Raw genomic sequence first — 22,456 nt, 5'->3', positions numbered from 1 at the left:
CAAAAAGCAGCGGTTATTTGTAAGAGGTGGATGGCTGTACATGAATGAAGGGATAGGTACAATCTCAAAACCCAGTGACAGCTCGGCCATCCTGGGGGCTGAGCAGGTCTGGAGATGAATCTATTGGCTTCCACGTCAGATGCTGAGAGGGTCATGAGATGTGCCTTTGGTCCTGATGTCAGCTAAGAGTGGATCTGTGGCAGGATTTGTCAAGCACATTTGCTGAAACATCTTGGCTTCATTACATTTATGAGTTTTAAAAGCATGTAAAATATTTTATATGGTCCTTGCAAAAGGGTAGCAACATAAATAACCAGCGGGAAAGGATGATTTTGGAGAGGTGGGGTCTGAAGCGTCGCCAGTACCAGCTCTGCGGACATCCCGAGAGTGCAGAATATTCCGTTTTTTCTCTTTCCTGCCCTGTGCCTAGGAGCCCGGCCTTCGGGGGCTTCAGTCCCTGGCTCCTGTGACATCTGGGCTTTTGTGGCTTTCGGCCCACAGGGAGGAGGTGCTGGAGATGGGCAGTCAGGAGAGAGTGCGGTTGGGGTGCTGACCCCTTGGCCGGCCACCACTGAAGGCACAGCTCCTGGGGGGCGGCTCCTCCCTGCAGCTCCGGCCAGGTCCTGCTAACTGCTCCCTCCCGTTGCCTTTTCCAGCCTGGAGGAGGCAAGGGCTCCCTGCTGTCAGTAGCCCCAGGGTGCTTCCCCTACCCCTACAGGCTTCTCTGTACCTGTCTGCACCTTTGTAAATTCCTACTTCTTGAAACTCTCCTCCGTGACCCTGCTGGAGTGAGCCTTCTGATTATTTTTTTCTGATTATTATTTTTTCTGATATATTCATTTTATGTATTTATTTGGCAGCTCCGGGTCTTAGTTGCAGTGCGCAGGACCTGTGATCCACAGGCCGGCGGGATCTTTACTGTAGCTCGCAGACTCCCTGCTCCAGCAGGTGGGACCTAGTTCCTTGCCCAGGGATAGAACCCGCGCCCCCTGGGAGCGAGGAGGCTTGGCCCCTGGGCCACCGGGGGAGTTCTAAGCCTTCTGATTTTTGCTGGGACCCTAACATGGACTGACATTAATAGTGGATTAAGGTTAGAAATCAAACTCTTAGATGAGCTTGAACTTTCATGCTGTGGTCCCAATGAGAAGAAAATCCGTCCTGTAGAGGGAGGTCAAGCTCAGGACTGTAGCCCAAACCCCTAAATATCTGATATCTTTCAGGTGCCTTTTAAATGGCAACCCACTCCAGTATTCTTGCCTAGAGAATCCCATGGACAGAGGAACCTGGTGGGCTGCCGTCCGTGGGGTCGCACAGAGTCGGACACAACTGAAGCGACTTAGCATGCATGTATGCATTGGAGAAGGCAATGGCAACCCTCTCCAGTATTCTTGCCTGGAAAAGATTTCCAGGGACAGAGGGGCCTGGTGGGCTGCCGTCTATGGGGTCGCACAGAGTCGGACACGACTGACACGACTTAGCAGCAGCAGCAGGTGCCTTTTGCCTACTAGAGGTGCAAGCTATGCGTGATCTCAACTGTCCAGAAAACATCTATGTTAACAGAGAAGACACACAACTCAATAGAAAGATCATAGTACAGGAGGAACGTGGCTTAGCGTGGTCCTGGTACTAGCACTCGAGTTTGCTAAGGCCGCTGTCACCAGCGGGGTGGCTTACACAGCAGAAAGGTATCGTATCACAGATACGGGGGCTGGAAGTTCAAGATCCAGGTGCCGGCAGGGTTGGTTCTCCCGAGAGCTGAGAGGGAAGGGTCTGTCCTAAGCATCTCTCCTTGGCTTGTAGAGGTGGGCCTTCACAGTGTCTTCCCTCCATCATTACTGTCTCAGCATCTAAAGTTCCGAGAAAAGTCGTCAGCCATCCCAGATCAGGGCCACTCGGATGCCCTCATTTTGATTGATTACCTCTCTAAAGACCCCGTGTCTACACAGGGCCGCACTCCGGGGTCCTGGGAAGGAGGATGGCAATGTATGCTTTCTGAGGAGACACAGCTCCACCCGTAACCAAGTCCAGCACCGGTGAGGTCAAATCTGGTCTGGGTCACTCCGGGACAAGTTATTTAAACTATTAGATAGTTGAAATAACTATTTCCATCTCATCAGCTGAAAAATGGGGATAATGTCGCAATCACTTTGCAGGATGCCCACAAGCATCTTATGAAATAAAGAGTGGGAGGATGCAAAGGGCCTGGCACATGAACAACATCTTTTATTGCTGGTGTCCAGTCGCTCAGTCGTGTCCGACTCTTTGCGACCCCGTGGACTGCAGCACGCCAGGCTTTCCAGGCCTTCACCATCTCCTGGAGTCTGCCCAAATGCATGTCCGTTGAGTCGGCGACGCCATCCAACCATCTCATCCTCTGTCGCCCTCTTCTCCTTTTACCTTCAGTCTTTCCCAGCACCAGAGTCTCAAGCAAACTCTGGGAGACAGTGAGGAGGGAAGCCTGGCGTGCTGCAGTCCACGGGGTTGCAAAGAGTCGGACACGACTGAGCGACGGAACACCACCACCCAGGGGTGAGGACTCCGCGCTCGCATCGCAGGGGACCGGGGTTCGATTCCTGATCAGGCCACTAGACTCCCACAAGCTGGACGATACAGCCAGAACAAAAATGAATCACGTCATATGATAGCACTTTTATGTGGAATCTAGAGGAAATGGCACAAATAAGACAGAGAGAGAGTCACAGTTATAGAAAGCAGACTGCGGCTACCAGGGTGGGGGGAGGATAAGCTGAGAGCCTGGAATGGACATATACACACCACCATATGTGGAATACATAACTGCTACGAACCTACTGTATAGCACAAGGACTCTACCCAATACTCTGTAACGACCTAGATGGGAACAGAATTTGAAAACCAGTGGATGTGTGTACACCTGATCCACTTTACTGCACAGCAGAGACCCAACGTTGTAACTGCTGAGGTGTGTCCGACTCTTCTGTGACCCCATGGACGGGTCCTGCCAGGCTCTTCTGCCCATGGCGTTCTCCAGGCAAGAACACCGGAGTGGGTTGCTGTGCCCTCCTCCAGGGGATCTTCCTGATCCAGGGATAGAAGCTGTGTCTCTTGTGTTGGCAGGCAGATTCTTTACCACTGAGCCACCTGGGAAGCTCCTGTAAACCAACTAGACTCCAATAAAAATTACTTAAAAAAGGAAAACATGGATCACGTTATGCCTTTTCCTTCTCAAAACTCTTGATTTCCCACTAAAATTGGTGCAAACTGTGTAATTCCGTGCTCCTGCTGGCCTCTGCCTGCCTCTCCCTCCTGACTTCCTACAGCTCTCCGCCTCAGTCGCTACATTCCAGCCGCACGGGCCTTCCCGCTCTTCCTCTAGCATAAGAGGTAGATCCAGCTTCAGGCTCCTCGTGCTTGCTGTTCTCGTCACCTGGAATGCCCTTTCGGGAACACAGGCCTTCCTCCCCGCTCCATTCTGGTTTCCACTCAGATATGACCTCTTCATGGAGGTCTTCCTTGGCCATCCTTTTCTCGATGATTTTGGCTCATCTGCTCCCCCGCTGAATTGCCTCGTTTTATGGTGTCGTCCTCAGTAGCCCCTCTCACCCCCGGGAGTTAACCGCACGCGTGTACTTGTCTGCTTACGGTCTGCCTGTATCATCAGCACGTAGCTCCTCTAACAGCTGAGAACTCCCTTGCTCACGGCTGCATCTCCAGAGTCTAGAACGGCGCCTGGCATGTAATAGACATTGAGTGGACCCATATGGGGGTGGGGAGGGGAAGCCAACATGTACCCCCTTCTTCTCCCTCTTCCTCCCCTGACCCCAACAGAATCACCAGCAGGGGAAAGAACCAGCTGTCAGGATTCTTGCTTTGGGGAGACGGCCGGGGGCTGGGGAGGCAAGCGGAGGCTCCTTGGAACTCGGTATCCCGCGATGGGACGCGTGGGTGGGCTGGGGTAACAGATCCACTCGGGGGGGAGTGGCGGGAGCTCTGCGAGGTGTTTAAGCCTGTCAATAAAAAAAGTGACCGCTGCTTTGTATCTGCAGCTACTCAAGGGAAATAAAGCCGTTTGCTTATAAAGAATTTCCATAAACATTTCTGAGGATGTGTATTAGGGGTAATCTTGGGATGTGCATTAAACTAAACAGGGTAGTATAAACACAGGAACAGGCTGAAAGAGGGAGAATAAATGGCCAGGTTTGCCCTGGCCCAGTGGCCTCCGGCAGAAACCCAGAGACTTCGCTTCTTTATTTAAAGAAGGCGGGGGTGGGGGGGCCCAGGCAGCCACAGGCAGCCCTTGCCACCAGCAGATTCTTGAACAATCTCTGGAATTAGGCATATTTTCTTCTTTCTCCCAATGATCAGTGCTTTGAATTCCTGAAGTCATCTCTGTCAAAACACGTAGAGGTGGCAAAAAAAAACCCAGAAGGGGAGGCGCCCTCGGGAGCGTGTTCTGTGCCAGGCTAGTTCTGGAAGCCATGTGTGCACAATCTCGTTTCAGCTTCCCCATACCACTCCCGGGAAGGTCATGGTGTTGTCTCCGTTTCACAGATGAGGAAACTGAGGCACAGACGTGTGATGACCCACTGAAGGTCACGAAACTAACCGGAGCTGGGGTCCAGAGTCTGAGCTCTTCCAAGGATGGTCTCCTGAAAGAAAGAGAACGCATCCCCGTATTGTTGTCTGCATTGTCACTGACCTGCGGGTTTATTCGGAGGAATCAGGGCACACAGTGGAATGGATCATGGGTTCCATTCAGGCTTCTATCGCTGGTCCGTGCAAGAAGATGCTTCTAAAGTTATTTACCTGGGGACTCCCCTGGTGGTTCAGAGGCTAAGACTCTGAGCTCCCAACACCGGGGGCCCAGTTTCGACCCCTGATCAGGGAACTACATCCCACATGCCACAACTAAAGATCTGCACACCACAATTAAGACCTTGTACAGCCAAATACATAATAAAATAAATATTAAAAAAAAAAAAAGGAAGGGCTTCCCTGGTGGCTAAGCCAGTAAAGAATCTGCCTGCAATGCACGAGACCTGGGTTGGATCCCTGGGTCAGGAAGACCCCCAGGAGAAGGAAATGGCAACCCACTCCAGTATTTTTGCCTGGAGAATCCCATGGACAGAGGAGCCTCCTGTTTACACACTGTCTTGCTTCTTGCTTTTTCATTTAACAATATATTTTGGAGTTTATTACTTAGCCTCACCTATAGAACTACATCATTCTTTTTAAAAAATAATTTATTTTGACTTCGTAAGGTCTTAGTTTTGGCATGCAGGCTTCTCTCTAATTGTGGCATGGGTTCAGTTGCCCCACGGCTCGTGGGATCTTAGTTCCCTGACCAGTATCTAACCCATGTCCCCTGCATTGGAAGGCAGATTTTTTTAACCACTGGAGCATCAGGGAAGTCCCTGCACCATTCTTTTTGATGACTGCATAGTATTTCACCAAATGAATGGACCATGATTAAGGTGGTCAGAACCCTTATCCTATACCTAAGTATTTAGGCTGTTTTTAGTATTTTGTGATGATAAGCAATTCTCTGGCTTAGTGGCTGGATGCAGTGTGTGTATAATTTTGTACACATGGATGTGTATATATAATTGCATACATGTGCAAGAATAGTCATTAGATCAGTATACAGAGTAGAATACTGGCACCCACACCTACAAATTATTTCACAATTTTCCCCTTCATCTCCATCTTCAATTCTATTTCTTTCATTGTCATGTATAGCCACCCTTGTGTATTTAAAATGAGTCCTACCAATCCACTTTCTACATCTTCTCTTTATGTTGTATATCTTTAAATATACACATATATGTGTCTACGCGTGTACACAGTATTATTTTGCACAAGCTTAATTTTTATAAATAATATTTTGCAACTTCTTACAAAGATTTCTTTGTACCTTTCACCACTTTTCTCCAGTTAATGTTAATATCTTACGATTAATGTTCATATCTTACATATTAACTGACCAACCTAGACAGCATATTAAAAAGCAGAGACATTACTTTGCCAACAAAGGTCCGTCTAGTCAAGGCTATAGTTTTCCCAATAGTCATGTTGGGATTTTAAATAGTCAGTTTTTAAATAGTCAGATTTTAAATAGTCAGTTGGATTTTAAAGAAAGCTGAGTGCCAAAGAATTGATGCTTTTGCACTGTGGCGTTGGAGAAGACTCTTGAGAGTCCCTTGGACTGCAAGGAGATCCAACCAGTCCATCCTAAAGGAGATCAGTCCTGGGTGTTCATTGGAGGGACTGATGTTGAAGCTGAAATTCCAATACTTTGGCCACCTGATGCGAAGAACTGACTCATTGGAAAAGACCCTGATGCTGGGAAAGATTGAGGGCAGGAGGAGAAGGGGATGACAGAGGATGAGATGCCTGGATAGCATCACCGACTTGATGGACATGGGTTTGGGTAAACTCCGGGAGTTGGTGATGGACAGGGAGGCCTGGCGTGCTGCGGTTCATGGGGTTGCAAAGAGTTGGACACAACTGAGTGACTGAACTGAACTGAATATGCAATGATCAAAATCAGGAAATTAACTTTGGCATATTACTGTTAACATTGGTGCAACACTATTAACGAAACTACAGGCTTTTTTGTAGCTGGTGATGGACAGGGAGGCCTGACGTGCTGCCAAGAGTTGGACACGACTGAGTGACTGAACTGGCAGACTTTTTCAATTTTCAAGTTTTCTCATTGATTTTTTTTTTTTCTGTTTCAGGATCCCATATGGCAGCTGTGAGAGTTCCTCGATCTTTCCTTATGTTTCATAACTTTGACATTTTTAGAGAATTTTCATCGGTTATTTTGTTAAATGTCCCTTCATTTGAGAGTATGTGATGTTTTCTTCTGATTAGAAAGAGGTTATGCATTTTGGCAAGGAAACTACAGAAGTGATGTGTCTTACTGAGGCCTGTGTGTTGTCAATATGTCTTAGGGTTAGTGACGTTGACCTTGATCCCTTGGTTGAGGTATTATCTTCATAATTTTCAGATCTACTGATGATGCTAAGAGTGATTCCTTCCTTATGACTGCTGCAGAGAATTCTTCTTTTGTCACATTGTACTTATTTTTCACAATATGCTGAAAATCTCATTCCTTGGGAAATAAAAACTTTGGCCAGGTTGGTTGAGGAAGGGTTAAAGAAAGTGTGTTTCAGTCATGACATACTACGCAGCTGTCGGAAAATAGAACCAATTTAAAAAGAGCTAAGACTAGAGATAACGATTGGGGGAAAATTCCCAAGACATATCATGTGTTTAAGAAGTAAGTTTCAGAAAAACTAATATTTTCAATACATTTGCAAAAATATTCTCGAATTATCGGAAGGTATTTGTGTGCGAACGCCAAGAGGTCTAGAAGAGTCACTTATTGACGAAAGCCAATGACTTCCCTGACGGTACAGCGGATAAGACTCTGCCTGCCAATGCTGGGGACGCAGGTTCGAGTCCTAGTCCAGGAAGATTCCACGTGCCGCCAATACTGAAGCCCCCGCGCCCTAGGGCCGGTGCTCCACAGGAAGAGAGGCCACTGCAAGGAGAAGCCTACACGCCACAGCTAGAGCGCAGCCCCCGCTCTCCGCAACGAGAGAGAGCCCGCAAGCAGCAGCGGACGCCCAGAACAGCCAAAAACAAACAAACGCACAGTGGCCAAGCTACGGAAGAAACTTAAGTTTCCTCAGCAGGTGAATGCATAAGGAAGATGTGGGACACACACGCATATATGAACACACGCAATAGAATATGAGCCAGGAAAGGAATGAGATTTGGCCACGTGCAATAACACGGGTGGGTGGGAGTCGGGAACGGTGCTCCGCTCAGGGAAGTCAGTCAGACACAGAAAGATACCGCACGTTTTCATTTATGTGTGGAACCTCAACAGTTTTTTAAAGGAATGACTGTAACAAAACAGAAACAGACTCAGAGACACAGAGAACAAATGAGTGGTTCCCAGCGTGGAAAGTGGTGGGGGCAAGACGGGGCAAAAGCATTCAGAGGTACAAACTGGTAAGTATAAAAAGAAAACAGATATAAGGGTGTTACGGACAGCACAAATATACACAGCTGACGTTTTATAAAAGCTTGAAATGGAGGAGACTCTATAGAAATATTGAATCACTGTGTTGTATACTTGAAAGTGACATAATAAAAAATACGTTTCCAATAAAAGAAAAGAAGCACGAACTATTAGCAGTGGTGAGTGGGAAACTCCAGCGTGTAAGAGCTCCTGCTGGGAACAGATGCAGAGTTTTTACCCCATACTCCGTATATACACCACACATTTATGTACATTGTAATACGGTCCTTTCAAAGAAGGAGGAGGCTCCTAGAACAGATATGAAATGAGCTTCAGGATAATTTGATTAAAATGGAAAAAGCAAGCTGGGGGCCGGGGGTGTGTGCATAGTATGTTAACATATGTAAAAGAAACAGAGGGGAATAAGAGCCCGTATTTGCATTCGCGTAGAGATTCAGCAGAGCTCTGTGAGAAATAATGGGGGCAGGCTCTGGGTGGAGGAGGAACAAGAGTTGAGGGAGTCTTTCCATCATGTCCATTCTTTTCAGGTTGTAGACCATGTGACTGTATTATCTATTCAACAATTTGAGTTACTTAAAAAAAATCTTCCGGGGGAATTCCCTGATCCAGTGGTTGGAACTCTGCGCTTCCACTGCTGAGACTTTGAGTTCAATCTCTGGTCAGGGAACTCAGATCTCACAAGCCACATGGCACAATGAAAATAAAAAATCTTCTGTGGAGATATAAATGTTAAAGTTTTTTTTTTTTTTTAATAAAAAAATGCTATGCAAAAAAAATTTTACCGTAAACAATAGGAAATGAAGGAAAGCAGTCAGGAATGCAGAGGCAATATGTCTCAACGTTTTATAACAGCATAACCTTGGTTCTGATGTAAAGGTTAATTGTAGAACTAAATTAGCTGGCAAGCAGGTTGGAGCAGCGTGAAAACATTGGTGAAGTCAGCCCTCATACTGCCTTATCTACACGAAAATTATCTTCATCAACGGAGGTCAAGCCACTCTCTGCCTCTCCTCTCCCACTGGCCTACAGGACCCAGGGCACAGTCCTGGCACATTAAAAACAGACAGAGCTCCTGTACACGCTCTGGCAAGGTCTGGAGAGGACAGAGACGTGGGGCGCCAGAAAGGCTGAGTATCAGTTTTATCACGGATGTTTTGATGATCGTCGTATCTGTTTCCTGGGAGGCAAGGATCAGAGAAACTCATCAAGTAGCCCGAGGCTGCTCAAATCTGAGGTCAAAACACGTGGGAGAAGTCAACTGAGAGATCTGGTTGCTTCCACATACCTGGATTCATTCATCCAACAAGTATTTATTGAGCACCCATCATATGCCAGGCCGGGGTGGGGACCAGGATGAGGCAAGGAGGGGGCTGGGGCATCCAAGGTGAGGGCGGCCCTTGTTCCATTCTCATCCTGACCCGTGCCAGGCACTGCACCGGGCGCTGAGGCTCCAGCGGAGAACAAAACACATCAGTAGAGGGAAAGAAAGCTGGACACATGACCGGGTCTTCATAGTTTAAGGCTGGATATTATGGATTCCCCTGGTGATTCACACGGTAAAGAATCTGCCTGCAGTGCAGGAGACTCGGGTTCCATCCATGGGTCGGGAAGTTTACTTGGAGAAGGGAACGGCTACCCACTCCAGCAGTCTTGCCTGGAGAATCCCATAGACAGAGAAGCCTGGCGGGCTACAGTCCATGGGGTCACAAAGAGTTGGACACGACTGAGCGACTGAGCCTTTTTTCACTTTCAGTACGGTGGTCAGCTGTTTGTGTTGGGAGTTTTGCCCGCCCCTCACCCTGGAGTTGCTGACCTTCTTGTGAAGTCCTGCCTTCGCTGGGTTTTCTCTCTGCTTCTCCAGGGGTGGCTCTGACAATGGGACATCCCGCTTCCTGGGTGCTTACGAACGTCTGGCGCTCCAGATGCACAGACCGAGCGAACCTACCCCATGCCTCACTAAGTGGGACCACAATTGTTACCAGGTTTCCAGACTGAGGTCACAGCTGGTGTGTACCCTGGGAGAGGTGGCCGAGGTAAAGAAGACCGGCCGAGACAAGGGCCGACCCTGGTGTGGATCCGAACAGCCCCTGGTGGGTGCTGCTCACAGCTCCACACTGTAACAGAGATGGGTTGAATCTGGGGCTTCCCTGGTGGTCCAGAGTTCCCTCTCTGGTCCGGGAAGATCCCACAAGCTACAGGGCAGCTAGCCCAGTGGGCCACAACTGCTGAAGCCTGCCTGCTGTGACGACTGAGGCCCATGCGCCTAGAGCCTGCGCTCGTCACAGGAGAAGCCACGGCAATGAGAAACCCTCGCACGGAACTCGAGAGGAGCCCCTGCTCTCTGCAACCAGAGAAAGCCCGGGCAGCAACCCGGCTCAGCCAAGAAGAAGCAAAAGTACTTTAAAAAACTGCTTCTTTAAAAAAGGGCTGGGTTGGCGGAGTCTGGTTGACTCCTACTTCTGAGGTGTGGGTGGGGGGCCAAGACACTGCCCTGAAATGCAGGCGGGGCTGTTCTTTCTCCGTCAAGTGCTAATCCTGCCAAAACTCCGTCACCTCCGGTAGGCCCCGAGATGCCACCGCTCCCCGCCATCCTCCCTTCTGGTCCAGCCCCTGAGGACCGCTGTAGCTTCGCTTTCTAGCCCCTCCACCATTCCAAACCGGCCTGCCTGTTCGTTGCCTCCTCACTCAGCATCTTCACCAAATCACTCTCGCTACAGTGTCCACAGCAATCACAACAGCTCACATCACAGGCCCTGAGTCCCCCTCCCTCCTTTCCTTCGAAGAACAAAAGTATCCTGTGACCACGCGTGACCTGCCAAGCCCTGTGCTTAGCACTGAGTCACACCAAGAAAGAAAAGCGAACGTGGTTCCCATCCTCATCGAGCCCAGGGTATACTGGAGGGAGGCAGACTTCAGTCCAGCAATCCCCCTCAAACATGTAGAGAGATACCATTATACGCTGGGAAAACTGGTATGAAGAGGTGCAGGGTGCTACTGGGGGAGTGGGTTAGTCCAAGGAGGCTTCTCGGAGGAAGGGACGTTTGAGCTGAAACCCGTAGGATGAGGTTACGGGGTGAAGGGGGCAGAAGAGCGTTCCAGGCAGAGGGAACGGCGTGGTCTCTGGGAGGCTGGGTGAGGCTGGGACGGAAGCCCGCGGGGCTGCAGGATGCTGAGCAGGGAGCAGGGCCCTGTGATGAGACCAGAGGGGATGGCGGAGCCCTACCGGGAAGGCTCTGAGGTCAGACTACGAGGCTCGACAGGGCACACCTCTGGGGCCTTACACAGGGCGATCACGGGGATCAGCGTGAGTTTAGTCCAACCCAGCCTGGCTGTGGCTGGAGAACCCACAGGAGGGAGTAAGAGTGGATGAGAAGAGCAGTGAGGAAGGTCCTGCCAGTCTGTTGCTGAGACAGGGCTGGGGTCAGTGGAGGTGCAGACAGATGGGCTCCCCCTGTAGCGTGGAGACCTGGCGATGGAACCCAGCAGAGGCGAGCAGGGGAGGAGAGGTCCCTGGCTCCGGCTCACTGTTGGTCTGGCAGCGGCCTTCCGGTGACCTTCCCAAATTCACACCGGCTGCCCTCCCGTGCACAGGTAAGAAGTGACAGAGGAGTCTCTCTGCTGAAGAAAGACTGTGTGGTCCTCTTTGGTTCTCTCTATGCTAATTAAAATGCCCCGTGGAGCACAGCCTCTGAGAAAACCACAGCTCTAAGAGACACACGTGCCCTAACGTTCACCACAGCACTATTTGCGACAGCCAGGACACGGAAGCAACCTGCATGTCCGCTGAAGGGCGAATGGATACAGTTGTGGCACATGTATTCAACGGAATTTACTCAGCCATCAAAGGAACGTATTTGAGTCAGTTCTTCTGAGGTGGATAAACCCAGATCCTGTTACACAGAGTGAAGTCAGAAAGAGAAAAACATATCATATGCTAATGCATGTCTATGGAATCTAGAGAAATGGTGCTGATGAACCTATTTGCAGGGCAGGAACAGAGATGCAGACGTGGAGAACAGACCTGTGGGCACGGGGGGAGGAGAAGTGGGAGAATTCAGCCAGCGGCTGGAACACATACACTGCCACAGGTAAAGCAGACAGCCAACGGGAACTTGCTGTATAACACAGGGGCCCAATTCAGTGCTCTGTGCTGGGGTGGGAGGTGGGAGCGAGGCTCACGAGGGAGGGGACACATGTACACCTATGGCTGATTCATCCCGGTGTAGAGAAACCAAGACAGCACTGTAAAGCAATTATCCTCCAATTAAAAAAATAAATTAGAAATAAATGAATAAAAATGCCCACATGGAAACTGGCTTCACTCACTGATGCTCAGAAACTAGCAACTCCTCTCCTCTCAAAAGACACACGATTAGGACCAGGAGACAAGAATGAACCTATTCTCACGCCATTTGAGGCTTATCTTCGTCAGCCAATAAAAACTGCTTCTATTACCACCACTGACGCTTGGAATTCAATGAAATCAATTTGGGAAGGTCTCTGAGGCTTCCCAAGTTGAGAAATCAAATGCAGTGATTTTTCTTTCATGAAAGTTGACGGTATCAACGTGTATACACAGTTCAGTACCTTCGCAGGACCTCATCCATATTATCTTTCCAAATGAACTGGTCAGGGGAAAATGTGAGTTGCACAACAGTGAGAAGGTATAATCTCATTTTTGTTAAAACAAATCAAAACCAAAAAGATACCCAAACTCAGCAGTGTCGGTAACGTTTGGGAGCGTGTTAGAAATGGAGACACTTGGCTCTCACCCCAGATGCACGGAGTCAGATCCTCCATTAACGAAATCCACAGGTGAGTTTCGAGCACAGAAAAGTTTAACAAGCACTACCGTAAGCTTCTCTATTTATGTATCCACGCATAAACACCTGTCTCTGTATTTGTCTTTATCCAGCCGTCTCTGTCGGCATCTCCCTGGATATACGCAGAAACATGTACATGAGTAGAAATGTAAGTACATAGATGGATCTGGGATCACTTGCATGAACTCACAGTGGTCAGTTTTGAGAAGAATGCGGTGGTGAAGGTCAGGGGGTTGAGAATTCAAGGGGAACTTTCACATTTTACCATGCAGCCTTCTGGACTATTTGTTTATTGGTTTAAGCTACAGGGAGAACCTGTTAATGTCTTAGTTGGGGGACCTAAATGTAAATACTAAGGTAGGGTAAAACAAGCCATGAAAACCTAGCCTTGTAGATAACACCAACATCTCAAGTCTTCCCTCTTGGCCCATGGGCTAATAACAAACTCTTTGACCCACCATTTCCACTTGGAGGAAATTCCCTGCAGAATTACTCACACATGTGTGAAATGATGTCCCACCAAGACCAGCCAAGGGAGCACTGTTTGCAACAGCAAAAGATCAAAGGCGACCTAACCGCCCATCCATTGGAAACGGTTAAATAGGTTAAGGTGCCTTTACAGTGGAACAGTATGCAGCCATAGAAAAGATTGATGAGTTAGCTGTGTATTGAGGTGGAACAGTGGCCAAGATCAATGGGTCATCCATGGGAGAAAGTGCCAAGCGATCTGTAAGGCATGTTAATGCTGTGTGAGAAAGGAGGGAGAAGGAATATGTATTTACACTGAGACTTGCCGATGCACACAAACACCTCCGAATATTATACTGCACGAGATCACCCAGAAGGGCTGCACTCCGAGCAGGCAAACAGGGGACCGCAGTTGAAACAGAGGTCGCTTCTCTGTGCTTTTTGAACCACTTGCATGCCGTACCTCGTCAAAACTTCACTGAAACAAGAACAAAACAAAACAAACAGAAGCCTCTAGGGTTCTCTTTATTCCTCTGAGAATCCGTATTCCTGGGAACTCCATCTGGGGAACTCATTGTGAATCTAATAACCCACGGGCTTGGTTTCCCATGAAAAGGCTGCTTTTCACGGAAGGAGAGGGACAGTCCCCATCCTAACGGCACACACACATCCTCGGATGCCCCTTTATTGCCGTTTCACCCTTTGCTGCTCTCATTTTATGTGACTCAGCCTTTTTTCTTAAAGGTCCCACTAGTTTTCTTTAAAGAGAGTACCCCAAATAAAAACCTCTGTCGTTTTCCTCCTAAACCATCTCGTTTAAAAACAAAACAATAAAGCTCTTATTCTAGGATTAAAGTGAGGAATAGGAAAGAGCTGGTTTCCTCCTTCTACCCTCCACCCTCACCCCCAAACTATGGAAACAAAACGAAATAAAACCCAAAGTGAACAGAAACAACACCAAGGAAAACATGTCAAAGTCAGGACGTTGCACGTCCTTTGTAGCCCGCAGATCCGGCGCCCAGGGGAAAAATTCTGTTGAAAAATACAGTTTTCCAAAAAGTGGCACGTGCTTGTTACAAAAACACCTCAATCATTTTCAGAGCAGAGAAGCCAAACATACCTCCTTGTTTCTCTAGCATTTTCCTTATCTTTCTCATGCTTTCCTGAGAGCTGAATGATGCTTGAGAAAAAGAAGAGAACAAGACAGAAAATAATGCTTGGTTAGGTAAATATAATCAGCTAAGGAAAGCCTCCTAGAAGAGCATAATTCACTGAGTCCCAGTTTATAGAGGGAAACCCCCAAACAAAGGACTTTTGTGAAGGGATCAGCCTGAAGCCCACCATAACTTAGCATACAATGGGACAGCTTAATAAAAGAGCCTTCCAAGTTCCACCATGGTTATCTAGGCGCACCCAAGGTGGGGTGGGGGTGGGGGGCTGCTGACAGAGAGACAGAGAGAGAGAGGAATAAACATTTGGAATGCTCCCAACTATCTTCCTAGTTAGCAATCATGAATGCATGAAAGGTTTCTTATCAGCCTGAGTTCCACACATTTTTCAAAATAAAAAGCTATGGCAATTTTCTTTCGGATCTGTTAATGGATCCAGAAAGGTCCGGGGCATTTGTAAATTCACGTAAATACTTCTCCAGTGAATGTTAGTGTTTCAGTGAATGTCTCATTGTTTACTTGGAATGACCAGATATATACATATATATACCAACAACAGGGAATGTAATATAATGGTATTTATTGGGATGTATACCATACATGTAATTTTTGAAGTGTTCCAAAATTAAATGTGCGATTATGGATTTTGTTAAGAGAGGAATATTTTGCTCTTGGGATTGAAAGACCTAAAAACTAAGTTCAGGTCGGTGGCAGGTGACGGTTAGATCGATGAGACACTTTAGTCATTTATGAATTTTGTGTTTTCTTTAGCCGGTGCAAAGCTCCTTGGGCCCCTCAACCTACTGTCCCAGCCGCCCATGAAAAAAAAACCCTGAAAATTAAGGCAAAGCAACCCTTGGTTCTCTGTTGGATCTGACCCCTCCTCCTGTCCAGTTCCATTTGCTGTTCATCTTAAGGCATATTTCTGATTTCTCCTTCTGTCCTTGTAGCCTCAGGAGGTGAGGGTGAGGCTCAGAGAGGGTGGGGGTTTGGGGCCAGGTGTGGTGATTAATCTGCAAGGATTTCTTAATCTTCCACCGTACGTAAATACTCTATGCGATAAAAAGAAATATAAAACAAAATCCCTTTAGGAGATTGCAAATGAATACTATGTTAGCAGGCTATATAAGAAAAGATTCTTGACCTAGGCATACAAGAAAAATGCAAATATAAATTACTCCAAGATATGTTTTTCCCCATTCATAAGATTAGCAGATATGTTAATACTGTCTTTACAAAATGTAGGACCACAGGCTCTTATAACACGGCCTTGATGGGGGAAGCTGGGAGTTATCATTGGTTCAGCCTCTTTGGTGGGTATTAGGAAACATTTACTGAAATAAAAGCTATATATATCCTTTGACCTAGTAATTATTCGCTGGAAATTTATCCTATAGACCCTCTACTGAACACATGACAAATGATGTATGTTCAAGGAAATACATGGCAATATTGTAGGTAAAAGCTAAATAATGGACACAACCAAAATGTCCATTAGAGGAAACTGTCAAAATAAGTTACGGTCATCTATAATATGGCATTGTGTTTCTGCAGCTGGAGGCAGCTGTGTTTGGACTGATATGGAATATTCTATGCACGGTGGAGTGAGATGAAAAAATGAGCTGCCAAAACGGGTTTTGGATGCTACCAATTCACTTGAGTGAAGAAAAAATATCAGGCTGAGCCATGTGAAAGTGCCAACATGAGGCCATTTTTGACCTATAAACACAAGTAAGATTCAATGCTAAATGCATTTTAAACTATATTTATATATATTATCTGCTATCTATCGGTTTAAATACACATACATTTATATAGTTTATGTACGTTTTAAAAAATATTTATTTTTTATTTATTTGGTTGTGCTGGGTCCTACTTGTAGCCTGTGGGATCTGGCTCTCTGACCAGGGATTAAACCCCGGCCCCTGCTTGCAGTCAGACACAGGACCACCAGGGAAGGCCCTATGTGAGTTTTTTAAACAGGCTTTTAGCTTTGAGATATGCATCGATTCACATGCAGTTGCAGGACATAACGCAGCGAAGCAAGGTGCTCTTTCAAGTACTCTGCGAACTGGGTACCCAGTCTCCAGAACAGTAACATCTTGTAGTGTTAGTCGCCCAGTCGTGTCCGACTCTCTGCGACCCCATGGACTGTGGCCCGCCAGGCTCCTCTGTCCATGGGATTCTCCAGGCAAGAATACTGGAATGGGTGGCCATTCCCTTCTCCAGGGGATCTTCCCGACCCAGGGATCGAACCCAGGTCTCCTGCATTGCAGGCAGATTCTTTACCGTCTGAGCTACAGGGAAGATCCAGTAACATCTTACCACACTCTAATGTCACAGCCAGGATGTTGACGCTGATACACTTAAGACACAGAACGTCTCGGTCTGTTCAAACGAGGCTTCCTCATGCTGTCCTTTTACAGCAACACCTGCTTTCCTTCTGTCCTGACCCCTTCCTTAGCCCCGGGCAACCACTGGTCTGTTCCATATTGCTATAGTTTTTTAAAAAATATTTATTATTTATTTGGCTGTGCCGGGTCTTAGTGGTAGCATGGGGCATCTTTAGTGGAGGCACGCGGGATGTAGTTTCCTGACCAGGGATCAAACCCGGGCCCCCTGCATTGGGTGTATGGAGTCTTAGCCACTGGGTCTATAGCCACTCTATATTGCTATAGTTTTGTCACTTCAAGGATGCTAAGTAACAGGAAGTACGTAACCTTTCAAGATCAGCTTTTTCCACACATAGAATCTCTGAAGGTTCATCCAGGTAGTTGACTGTATCAAGCGCTTGTTCCTTTTCAGTGCTGAACCTTACTCCTTGGAATGCGGTACTCCAGATTTTATTTTATTTTTTTTATTTATTTTTATTTTTTTGGTACTCCAGATTTTAACCGTTTACCTGCTGAAGAACATCTGTGTCATTTCCAGTCTGGCCTATAGTGAATCAAGTGGCGACAAACATGTACAGATTTTTGTACGAACATAAATTTTCATCTCTCGGGATAAATGCGAGTGGAGCATTGCTGGGACATACGGTAGTTGTGTGTGTGTGTGTGTGTGTGTGTGTGTGTGCGTGCACACAGGCACGCTCAGTCGTGTCTGATTCTGTGACCCATGGGCTGTATCCTGCCAGGCTCCTTTGTCTGTGGAATTTCCCAGGCAAGATTAGTGCAACGGGTTGCCATTTCCTCCTCCAGGGGATTTTCCAGACCCAGGAATCGAACCCTCATCTCTTGCGTTTCCTACATTGGCAGGCAGATTCTTTACCACGAGCGCCACCTGGGAAGCCCGGTGGTGGTTGCACTTTAATTTTGTCTTCTTTTAATAAATATTTATCTATCTATTTGGATATCTTTTGGCTGCACCTGCTGTGGCATGTGGGCTGTAGTTTCCCGACCACGGACTGAACTTGCGCCCCCTGCATTGGAAGCACAGAGTTGAAGTCTTAACCACTGAACCGACTAGGAAGTCCCTCCATTTTATTAGCAGGCAACAGAGTTTGGGATTTCTTTTTTTATTATTATTAATTTATTTATTTTCATAGGAGGCTAATTAATTTAAAATACTGTAGTGGCTTTCACCATGCATTCACATGAATCAGCCACGGGTGTACACGTGTTCCCCATCCTGAACCCCCCTCCCACCTCCCTCCCCACCCCATCCCTCTGGGTCATCCCAGTGCACCAGCCCTGAGCACCCTGTCTCATTCATTGAACCTGGACTGGCGATCTGTTTCATGTATGGTAATATGCATGTTTCAGTGCTATTCTCTCAAATCATCCCACCCGCCTTCTCCCACAGAGTCCAAAAGTCTGTTCTTTACATCTGTGTCTCTTTTGCTGTCTCACACATAGGGTCATCGTTACCATCTTTCTAAATTCCATATATATGCGTTAGTATACTGTATTGGTGTTTTTCTTTCTGACTTACTTCACTCTGTATAATAGGCTCCAGTTTCATCCACCTCATCAGAACTGATTCACATGTATTCTTTTTAATGGCTGAGTAATACTCCATTGTGTATATGTACCACAGCTTCCTTATCCATTTGTCTGCTGATGGACATCTAGGTTGCTTCCATGACCTGGCTATTGTAAACAGCGCTGTGATGAACACTGGGGTACATGTGTCTCTTTCAACTCTGGTTTCCTTGGTGTGTATGCCCAGCAGTATGACTCAGTATGATTGCTGAGTCATATGGCAGTTCTATTTCCAGTTTTTTTAAAGAACCTCCACACTGTTCTCTATGGTGGCTGTACTAGTTTGCATTCCCACCAACAGTGTAAGAGGGCTCCCTTTTCTCCACACCGTCTCCAGCATTTATTGCTTGTAGACTTTTGGATAGCAGCCATTCTGACTGGCGTGAAATGGTACCTCATTGTGGTTTTGATTTGCATTTCTCTGATAATGAGTGATGTTGAGCATCTTTTCACGCATTTGTTAGTCATCTGTATGTCTTCTTTGGAGAAATGTCTGTTTAGTTCTTTGGTCCATTTTTTGATTGGGTCATTTATTTTTCTGGAATTGAGCTGCAGGAGCTGCCTGTATATTTTTGAGATTAATTCTTTGTCAGTTGCTTCATTTGGTATTATTTTCTCCCATTCTGAAGGCTGTCTTTTCACCTTGCTTATAGTTTCCTTCACTGTGCAAAAGCTTTTAAGTCTAATTAGGTCCCATTTGTTTATTTTTGCTTTTATTTCCATTACTCTAGGAGGTGGGTCATAGAGGATCCTGCTGTGATTTACATCAGAGAGTGTTTTGCCTATGTTTTCCTCTAGGAGTTTTATAGTTTCTGGTCTTACATTTAGATCTTTAATCCATTTTGAGTTTATTTTCGTGTATGGTGTTAGGAAGTGTTCTAGTTTCATTATTTAACAAGTGGTTGACCAGTTTTCCCAGCACCACTTGTTAAAGAGATTGTCTTTTCTCCATTATATATTCTTGCCTCCTTTGTCAAAGATAAGGTGTCCATATGTGCGTGGATTTATCTCCGGGCTTTCTATTTTGTTCCATTGATCTATATTTCTGTCTTTGTGCCAGTACCATACTGTCTTGATGACTGTAGCTTTGCAGTATAGTCTGAGGTCAGGCAGGTTGATTCCTCCAGTTCCATTCTTCTTTCTCAAGATTGCTTTGGCTATTTGAGGTTTTTTGTATTTCCATACAAATTGTGAAATTATTTGTTCTAGTTCTCTGAAAAATACTGTTGATAGCTTGATAGGGATTTTGAACCCTAGAACACAGGAGGAGGTATTCTTCAACCTTTTCAGGCTTCAGAGATGCTTCTGGAAATCACACCTGAAGAGTATCCAAAAGATTTAGTGTTTGTGCTAAGACAACTGGCTATCAATACCCAAACAAATGGCCCTTTCCTTCACACCATATGTAAAAATTAGCTCAAAATGGAGCAGTGACATAAACATAGAAGCTAAAACCCCAACAATTGTAACATGACCTTGGATTTGGTGATAGAGTCTTACATATGACACAAAAAGCATGAGCAAGCAAAGAAAGTATAGATAAATTGGACCCCATTGAAATGAAGGTCTTGGGCTCCAAAACCACTGCAGATGGTGACTGCAGCCATGAAATTAAAAGACACTTGCTCCTTGGAAGAAAAGCTATGACTAACCTCAGTTCAGTTCAGTTCAGTCACTCAGTCGTGTCTGACTCTTTGCGACCCCATGAATTGCAGCACGCCGGGCCACCCTGTCCATCGCCAACTCCCGGAGTTCACACAAACTCATGTCCATCGAGTCAGTGATGCCATCCAGCCATCTCAGCCTCTGTTGTCCCCTTCTCCTCCTGCCCCCAATCCCTCCCAGCATCAGAGTCTTTTCCAATGAGTCAACTCTTCGCATGAGGTGGCCAAAGTACTGGAGTTTCAGCCTTAGAATCAGTCCTTCCAATGAACACCCAGGACTGATCTCCTTTAGGATGGACTGGTTGGATCTCCTTGCAGTCCAAGGGACTCTCAAGAGTCTTCTCCAGCACCACAATTCAAAAGCATCAATTCTTCAGTGCTCAGCTTTCTTCACAGTCCAACTCTCACATCCATACATGACCACTGGAAAAACCATAGCCTTGACTAGACGGACCTTTGTTGGCAAAGTAATGTCTCTGCTTTTCAATATGCTGTCTAGGTTGGTCATAACTTTCCTTCCAAGGAGTAAGCGTCTTTTAATTTCATGGCTGCAATCATCATCTGCAGTGATTTTGGAGACCCCAAAAATAAAGTCTGACAGTGTTTCCACTGTTTCCCCATCTATTTCCCATGAAGTGATGGGATCAGAAGCCATGATCTTAGTTTTCTGAATGTTGAGCTTTAAGCCAACTTTTTCAGTCTCCTCTTTCACTTTCATCAAGAGGCTCTTCAGTTCCTCTTCACTTTCTGCCATAAGGGTGGTGTCATCTGCATATCTGAGGTTATTGATATTTCTCCCAGCAATCCTGATTCCAGCTTGTGTTTCATCCGGCTCAGCATTTCTCATGATGGACTCTGCATAGAAGTTAAATAAGCAGGGTGACAATATACAGCCTTGACGTACTCCTTTTCCTATTTGAACCAGTCTATTGTTCCATGTCCACTTCTAACTGTTGCTTCCTGACCTGCATACAAATTTCTCAAGAGGCAGATCAGGTGGTCTGGTATTCCCATCTCTTTCAGGATTTTCCACAGTTTATTGTGATCTACACAGTCCAAGGATTTGGCATAGTCAATAAAACAGAAGTAGATGTTTTCTGGAACTCTCTTGCCTTTTCAATGATCCAGAGGATGTCAGCAATTTGATCTCTGGTTCCTCTGCTTTTTCTAAAATCAGCTTGAACATATGGAAGTTCACGGTTCATGTATTGCTGAAGTCTGGCTTGGAGAATTTTGAGCATCACTTTACTAGCGTGTGAGATGAGTGCAATTGTGCGGTAGTTTGAGCATTCTTTGGCATTGCCTTTCTTTGGGATTGGAATGAAAACTGACCTTTTCCAGTCCTGTGGCCACTGCTGAGTTTTACAAATTTGCTGGCATATTGAGTGCAGCACTTTCACAGCATCATCTTTCAGGATTTGAAAGAGCTCAACTGGAATTCCATCACCTCCACTAGCTTTATTTGTAGTGATGCTTCCTAAGGCCCACTTGACTTCACATTCCAGGATGTCTGGCTCTAGGTCAGTGATCACACCATCGTGATTATCTGGGTTGTGAAGATCTTTTTTGTACAGTTCTTCTGTGTATTCTTGCCACCTCTTCTTAATATCTTCTGCTTCTGTTAGGTCCATACCATTTCTGTCCTTTATCGAGCCCATCTTTGCATGAAATATTCCCTTAGTATCTTTAATTTCCTTTAAGAGGTCTCTAGTCTCTCCCATTCTGTTGTTTTCCTCTATTTCTTTGCATTGATTGCTGAGGAAGGCTTTCTTATCTCTCCTTGCTATTCTTTGGAACTCTGCATTCAGATGCTTATATCTTTCCTTTTCTCCTTTGCTTTTGGCTTCTCTTCTTTTCACAGCTATTTGTAAGGCCTCCCCAGACAGCCATTTTGCTTTTTTGCATTTCTTTTCCATGGGAATGGTCTTGATCCCTGCCTCCTGTACAATGTCACAAACCTCCGTCCATAGTTCATCAGGCACTCTGTCTATCAGATCTAGTCCCTTAAATCTATTTCTCACTTCCACTGTATAATCATAAGGGATTTGATTTAGGTCATACCTTACTGGTCTAGTGGTTTTCCCTACTTTCTTCAATTTAAGTCTAAATTTGGCAATAAGGAGTTCATGATCTGAGCCACAGTCAGCTTCAGGTCTTGTTTTTGCTGACTGTACAGAGCTTCTCCATCTTTGGCTGCAAAGAATATAATCAATCTGATTTCGGTGTTGACCATCTGGTGATATCTATGTGTAGAGTCTTCTCTTGTGTTGTTGGAAGAGGGTGTTTGCTATGACCAGTGTGTTCTCTTGACTAA

General features: G+C 46.2%; 1 long non-coding RNA gene across 1 annotated transcript; it reads left to right on the top strand.

The window, feature by feature from the left end:
- Positions 1 to 12,904: 12,904 nt before the first annotated feature.
- On the top strand, positions 12,905 to 17,498 carry LOC147359981 (uncharacterized). Its single transcript, XR_015140036.1, has 3 exons — positions 12,905 to 13,006; positions 16,050 to 16,226; positions 17,383 to 17,498. It is a non-coding gene; the product is annotated as an uncharacterized LOC147359981 (long non-coding RNA).
- Positions 17,499 to 22,456: the final 4,958 nt, after the last annotated feature.

This window comes from Bos grunniens, chromosome 13 (assembly GCF_055505025.1).
Source record: "Bos grunniens cultivar Pamir isolate PY7600 chromosome 13, Bosgru_T2T1.0, whole genome shotgun sequence".
Classification (NCBI taxonomy): Eukaryota; Metazoa; Chordata; class Mammalia; order Artiodactyla; family Bovidae; genus Bos; species Bos grunniens.
Note: the sequence above shows the minus strand (reverse complement) of the source record. Positions and strands in the feature narration are given on the sequence as shown.